An 8,266-nucleotide genomic window follows, 5' to 3' on the forward strand; every position below is an offset into this window, starting at 1 on the left:
GTTCTTCAAATACATTAAATAAATCCCTTTTCCACTGGCAAGTCGATAATGAGATTACGCACAGAGGCTGTGTGGAAAGTGGGCCGGAGAGAACAGCATGGCTGAGTCAGGCTGGAGAGACGAGAGATGGAGGATAGTATAAATCAGGAGCGGGTGGAGGAAATCGGCATGGTGCAGAAATAAACTGGAAGCTTCACATAGAGCTGCCGCGGTGCGACGAAAAAGCAAAAGTGTGGTCCAGGTACAGAAATCACCTGTGCAGGTAAGGGGGCGTGGCCTCTGCAGTAAGCAGTGTGTCACTTGAATGAAAGCTGGTTGTTTTGCTAAAATCTATATTTCTCCAACCTGTTTAAGTTCCCTGTTAAAGGGCCGACTTTCAGTTTAGTGAATTCTTGGTTTATTCCTGATAAATTCCTGTTAATTCCCATGGAATGTTTCCACCTGTGCTGACGTCCAAAAGTCTGCAAGTCTGATTCATTTAAAAACAAATTGAGAAGCACGACTGCTTCGATTTGAGCGAGACCACCAGGACTCAACGAGACCACAAAATAAAAACAGATTCAGAACAAATTTTTAGTTTGTTTTGGGCCTCAGCTCTGAAACTTCGTCTCTTATATTTATTATGAAACCTTTTGGGTAATATGTTTATTCCCTTTTCTTCTTACATAAGAAGATCAGTGCCACTTTAATATTTGTGCACTAACTAGCTCAGCTTAGCACAGGGTAACTCTGTCCACAGTTAACAGAATCTGCTTAGCAGCGTCTCTGAATCTATTTTCAGACGTGTCATCCCCGTTTTAGTTCTCAGGCCACAAACCATTGCATAACATCCTATAAATAACATCATTTCTCTCTTAAATGAGCACAGGTGCATACAAACAAATGAAATTGTACGACTGTCCCCCGGCTTTGTCTGCTGTCCTGCAGCCGTCACAGAGAAACGAACCAAACACACACACACAGCGATTTTTCAGAGTTACATGTTTGACTGACAGTTTTGACAGCGAGGATTATAATTTGCACCGGGCAGCCAAATTGCCTCGTCATAAAATCACATCAGTCACGTGTATTTAAGAACAGAACAGCAATTTTTTTGTCCGGGTACAAATCAGGAATAGTGGGCCGGTTGTTTGACACCCCTCATTTACCGCGTTATGTCTCATTTGTTCGGTATGTGCACAAATAGAAATGTCCAAAAGACAACTTGTGATTTTAGTGATGTGTGAGTTTGATTATTTTATTCCACATCACTGTTCATCTTTTCTGCTTTTTCTCTGCTATACGTCTTCGTGCTTTTCACTGTGTGTGTCTGTGTTCATGATATCTTCTTCTTCATTATCTTTTTCTCATTATCATCTTTGCTTCATTTCATTTATTTACTGACCAACATGATGTTTGAAGACAAAGAGTCTTCCAAAGAGGTGAAACATTTCTCCCCTGAATTTTGTTGACCTCTGTTGGTGACAGGTGGGAACAGCAACAACATCAGCAGCTCTGTGAGCTCTCAGCTGATCATGAAAAGCTGCTATATGATAAATTATTTGCAAAAAAAACAAATAACACATCCGGTTTTCAAAATCAAATCAAATCAGATTTTATTTGTATAGCCCAAAGTCACAAAGTCCATTTTCCTCTGAGGCTTTACAATCTGTACAGGGAGTGACACCCTCTGTCCTTAGACCCTCGGTTCCAGTGAGGAAAAACTTGCCCACAAAAAACTTTTAACAGGGAAAAAATGTGGAAGAAACCTCAGGAAGAGCCACAGAGGAGGGATCCCTCTCCCAGGACGGACAGACGTGCAATAGATGTCACATGTACAGAACAAATCAACACAAACATATTGTACAATGACTGATAAAATGACAATGAATTATAATGAATGATAAAAATGATTACAGTAATAGATATGGTAGTAATAATGACAGTAATAATATATGTAGTGGGCGTCGTGCAGGGTCACAGAGTTTTCGGTAAGGGAGATGTGTACATCTTCAACCAATACCGTGCCTGGCTAGGCATAACCCTCGGTGGGGTCCCCCGGCAGTGTAATCCTATGGCAGCATAACTAAGGGATGACCTGAGCCAGCCCTAACTATAGGCTTTATCAAAAAGGAAAGTCTTCAGTCTACTCTTAAAGGCGTTGACCGTGTCTGCCTCCCGAACCCAGAAAGGTAGTTTGTTCCACAGAAGAGGAGCCTGATAGCTGAAAGCTCTGGCTCCCAATCTACTTTTGGAAACTATAGGAACCACAAGGAACCCAGCGTCCTGAGAGCGCAGTGTTCTAGAGGGGTAATAAGGTATTATGAGCTCTTTTAGATAAGATGGTGCCTGACCATGAAGAGCTTTGTAAGTAAGGAGAAGAATTTTAAATTCTATTCTAGATTTAATAGGCAGCCAATGCAAGGAAGCCAAAATGGGAGAGATGTGATCTCTGATCTTGGTTCCTGTCAGAACACGTGCAGCAGCATTCTGAATTACCTGCAAAGTCCTAAGAGACTTATTGGAGCAGCCTGATAACAAAGAGTTACAATAGTTCAGCCTTGAAGTAACAAATGCGTGGACTAGTTTTTCTGCATCCGCCTGAGAGACAATGCGTCTGATTTTAGCGATGTTACGTAAGTGGAAGAATGCAGTCCTCGAAATTTGTTTTATGTGGACGTTAAAGGTTTTGTGGTATCTCCCAGCTGTCTCCTGGTGGAACCATGAAAAAGTTCACATACAACAACCTGTCATTTTTTTTCCCCTTTAACAAAAAGTTCTGGTTGCCATTCATGAAGCCTTTCAGCATTTTCACTCGAGCGGTGAAGCGCCGGTTCACTGTGTAAATAGATGGACACAGCGGGGCATCAGAAGAAAAGCCGTTAAGCACCTGGAAAATCGCTGCCTATTGAATCAGCGCATTCAACCTGGCTGCTGGGACAGAATACAAAAAAAGCCACGGCGTTCACATGTCGGCTTCCTTCAGACATTTCTCTTTGAGAGGCCGAGGCGCGATGGCAGATGCACTTTCATTGCAATCATTTTGCACTAAAAGTCTTTTTGATCAAACCGGCGTCACACAAATCGATTTTACTCACACGAACACTTTTAAAGATCATTTCGAATCTTTACTGCAAACTCTGAGGCACCGCAATGCACCAGATCCTTCGCTCTTTGCATCCAGTGTTGATTTCTCTACTTTAGTTTCACACCATCTGTACAGTCTATACTTTGTTCACCACTGAGTCTTCATGTCTTCATGTGGCTCGCTCAGACTATGAAAAGGGCAAAATATTCTAAATGTTTTAAAATTGCTCTGGAACCTTTGTGGGTTGTCACGTCCCTCTGTAGTCCACCTGTTCTGTGTATTTCTTCCTCTGTATGACGCGTTAATAAAAGAGAAAAGGCCACAGGAATGATCTTTTAAAGGGCATTTATTCTTCCACAGAAAAGCAAGTGGTGGAGGGTCAGGAGCATTATGATTCACTGGGGAGAAGTTTTGAAATTATTTGTAAGAAATGTTTTTTTTCTTTCACTTACACTTCACACACTTCATCTCATGGGAGAGAAAAATGCAATATCCTTGAGTGAAAAGTGTCGAGATACATTTAGATTTAGCCTAAAAGAATCCAACAGTGTGTCTAGTATCTAAATATGTGTATATATTTGCTTTGTGTTGTTCATTCATGAAGCTCCATGGGCTAAAACTGCATTCACAGATTGGTTAAAATAGCTTCATATCTCAGATCTGAAGGTGTTTTTATGGTGCGGATGAAAACGCTCGCAGAGCTCTCAAAGCTGGCTGCAGATCAGTGCGACTTGTTTGCGTAGTCCAGACTGCACGGCTGCTGATCAGTGTCTCCGCCTGGTGTTTGGTCGCCTTCTTCTTCTCCTGCAGTTTGACCTCCCTCTGCAAGCACCTGCACATTTCTGCTCTGCATTCACATGAATACTCCGCTCAGCCACTTTATGAGGAAGGTAGGAAGTAGAAATAAGCCAAAGGCTAAAAATGCATTTACGGTTTGACTAAAATAACTTTGCGTCTCTCATAATTTATTTATTTTTTTCATCTATAAAAGATCAGAAAAGTGTTTTTTTTATGGTGCAGATGAAAGAGCTGGCTGCAGATCAGTGCGATGGACCACATACGGTGAGACGACGGCATGGCTGCTGATCAGTGCTGCAGCTTTCTTGTGTTGTGCTTCCTTCTTCCTTCTCTTCAGTTTGACCTCGCTCTGCAAGCGAATGCTCTGCTATACATTCAGCCACTTTATTAGATACGGAACACCTGTAAATATATAATGCAGCTCAGTGTGACACGTCATTAACTAAACAATCCTGACAGCGTACAGGAAATCCTGAACATTACAGGCACCATAACAGGAAACTTTGATTGTGCAGGTGTGCCTGTATACAGGTTGTTGAATGCTTCTCAACATACAGCATGCTCACCTGTAAAATTACCTCTGAATGATGCATACTCTTAATATCTTTATGTTTGTTTAATGTAATTATTGCGTTTCATCCTCCTCGGAGTAGCTCCTCTCGCTCCTCTCGCTTTCCGTGATGTTCTTTTCTCTGTTGCTTCAGCAAGTTTGTTTCCTCCAGGTGGTCATTGAAGTTACATCCAATCATTTCATCTTCATTCCCCAAAGTTTGTCTTGATTTTTAGCGGTTTGGAAAGGAGGACAGATGGTGAAGAAAATAAGATTTTAAAATCGTGCTGCATTTCTCTGGAGAACAGCAGGATTGCACATGTACACATGAGAAGTTTTTTTTTCAGCTCATATTTATTTTTTCCTCAAACTACTGCATGGTGCCAATCACAGGCTGAAAAGCACACACGTAACTTCAGCCTCACTTTAGAGGGCATTTCACCCATAATTTCCCCCGAGGAATCAGACAGCATCATTCTGTTGTTACAAAGCTTTTACCTCATCTCATCATGTCTCTCGGCCTCCTTTCATTTGATATACTGTTTACTATTTCAACCCATTTGCGAGTCATTATTCTAGGTAATGCGTGCCTCACAGCTCCCATTAACTCCGAGCTGCTCCTAAAGTGCATGAAAAATACCCTCGAGAGGCTTCGGCTAGATGTATGCACAGCTCTTCCACCTTCGCAGTCACTTGCTGCTGCTGTTAAATAACTTTCACATCACAGTTTGAGCGGGGATGTCACAGGAAGGAGCGGTGGAAAGGTTATCAGCATGCGATGAAGCGTGCGTCATGTGCTGCGACAAAAGAAAACTCATCATTCAAGTGCAAATATTGACACAGGAGCCGCGGTGAAGCCGCCTTCTGTGGTCGCACCAGCACATCTGACAATTTACCAACATGCACGGCGTTCACATCACAAGCAAATCTGTGGCACATTATGCAAAAGAAACGTGGAGGAACAACTGATCCCTGCCGGTGGAAGCAGGCACAGGTGTGTTTCCTCTCTCATAATCCCTCGAGCTACACGGAGGCGTTTGTTGCGATTTGGCTCCTGATGGATGAGAATGATCATATTTATTGAGGCCTGTTCAGAGGACGTTGTTTCAGGCAGAGACAGCAGAGGGCGCACAGCTCAAATCTTTGAACATGGCAGCGTGTTGTCTCCCTCCTGTGAATAAAATGGGTGACAGCATCTCCAATAAAAGAATAAGTTATCACATTTTAAGACATGAAACTATATGGTGAAGCCTTTCTTCAGAGGACTCACGAGTGTGACCAAGATTAATAAAGATAAAGCCTAAAATGGTCACGTATTTCAAATATAACACAAAGAGAGCACCACTGCTGATTAGTGCATCATTAGAGCTGACAGAGACTTCATGCAGATAGACTTTAAATCAGTGATACAGGCTTCACATGTGAAATGACTGCACAGAGCCTCACATGCTGAGACATGCGAGATATAAATAAATAAATACATAAACAGAGACCTTGTTATGCTAATACAATAGACTGGAATTTGTTATTGCAGTCAGAGAGATCATATTCCACTCCTTCCAGACACAGACAGAGTCAAATGAGGCATCTCATTAGGCTTTTTAAACGTGTCTCAAACATTACAAGACAACAACCCTGGCAGCACTTCTGCACAACACGACGGATAAAAAAACCTGTGTGAGAAAAATGAGCGAAGGAAAATGAAGGAAAATGTTCCTCTTGTTAACAAAGAGAGAGAGAAAGAAGAGAAAGAAAAACACAGCAGCCAGCCAGCGTGAGATGAAATGAGCAACACGAAGACGGCAATTATGAAGAGTTCTCGACCTGAGGGTTGATTCTGATTTCTCCTGAAGGCCGATACATTCACACGTTGATTCACCTGCTTCTCGTTGTTTGATGTACAGAACACAGGACCGTCCACTGTAGCAAGAACACATGCATACGTACGTAGACTCGTTTGTTTTTGCACTGCGGTCTCGAGCTGTACGTCTCCTTACAAAGTGGGACAAAGTGCACATGAACATGAGCACATTCACACCGTCTGAAGCCAGATCAGAGATCAGACGAAGCGGTCCAGCTTCAAGCTGTGAGCTCACGTACATACATCAGAGCTGTGTGCTCTCCCTCCCCGCCTCTGTTACCTTATACATCAATGACCGCACCTTCTGCCAGCTGTCCATCAAACTAAAGGTTTGGGGGTAATGGCGCCCTGGAGGTCTCTCACAGCCAATGATGAAAAGCTCATGTAGAAGACAGACCGAAGCTGGGGATCAATATATATCCAAACTGTGCCGCGCCTTTCAATAAAAAAAAATCTTGAATGCACTTGTCTTGTCAGACTAAATGATGAGTTACAGCAGAAATCCCAAGTCACAAAAAACGAAGGATGAAAACTTAAGAGCCAGAAATGATCTCCTCAAACGCCGGTCACAAAGCTGGTCTGCCGCTCAGGAGCCAATTTTAAGTGAGGAGAACTTGTAATTTTTGAGTTTTGAAACCTGAAGTGAAAAAGGTGCTTGGTACAGCTAAAATTGCTCAATTGTGACTTCAGCAGAGTCATACATTTTTTTTTTTTTAAGTGTTCAACATCACCAGCGACCGTAAATGAGAACATCATCTGTTTAATCAAGAAAACCCAATAAAGGATTTCTTCCCGCGGCAGTTGAGCAAGCTCAATGACTCACGACTGATCCAGGTCCAATTCTGCTGCTCAGCACTCGAGAGTGCGCCCCTCGAATCATCTATCTTTAAGTTTAGGACCTTTCTAACTCCTCCCCAACCCCAAAGGTGGAACTTCATCTTATTTTTCTGCACTGGTGAGAGGGTCACTGAAAGTTTCATTGAGAAGAGAGAGAAGAGAGAAGAGATGGGCTGAGAAACATGATCCACACTCGTAAGGCTGAACCACAAAAACACAAAGACAGTGCCCTACGACCCGTGTCTGAAAGACTGAAGTAAACATTTCCACAAAGATTCTTAAGAAATAGAAATGAGTCAGTCGTTGCCTGTTGATGCAACTGCGAGGTTCGGTGAACCCTGGGTACTGTGGTTGTTCCCTTAATAACTATTGAATGGATTGACAAGACATTCATGATCCCCAGAGGATGAATCCTATCGATTGTGGTAATCTTGGTGAAAAACTATTCAATGCATCATCATGGATTAACTATAAAAACGTCTATGCATTGATGCATGATGAGGGTTGTTGCTACGATACTGAGGTCCCAGGGAATCAGTCGCACATCATGTGGGGGCAGTTCACCACCTCCCCTCCCGGTGTTTCTGCCTGTCGTTTTCTCCGCCCCTTGTGTTTCTGCCTGTCTTGTCTGTCTCTGTGTCGCTGGGCGTGGCCTGCCTGATCGCCTCACCACCTGTTCCCTTCGTTCACCGATCAACCTGCTGCGGTATAAAGGACCGGCTCTTCTTCCCAGACGCTGCCAGATTGTTCAGTCGCCTCAGTCAGATCTAAGGTATGGCCCGTGTTGTTAGTCTTGTTGATTTGCTTGTGGAAACTCTGCCTATCAGTAGGGATGGGAATCGTTTGGCAGTTTATCTAACGATTCTCTTATCAATTCCAGAAAGCACGAATTACGCCACGTAACTTACGTTGCATTTTATAAAAACAGACGGCAACAGGGCGACTTGCAATCATTGCAAAGTGGAGATAACAGCGTCGGGAGGGAACACGACCAACATGCAGAAACATTTGTGCACACAACATGCAATATAACACACTGCCTACCATGTTAGCGCCATGTGCTGCTTTGTAAAACATGCTATAACAGTTCAAATTAAACCAATGCTTTCTGCATTACATTTAGAAGATGACCATGATGAGAGAGAGAGTCTGG

Source organism: Larimichthys crocea, chromosome XXII (assembly GCF_000972845.2).
Source record: "Larimichthys crocea isolate SSNF chromosome XXII, L_crocea_2.0, whole genome shotgun sequence".
Taxonomy (NCBI): Eukaryota; Metazoa; Chordata; class Actinopteri; family Sciaenidae; genus Larimichthys; species Larimichthys crocea.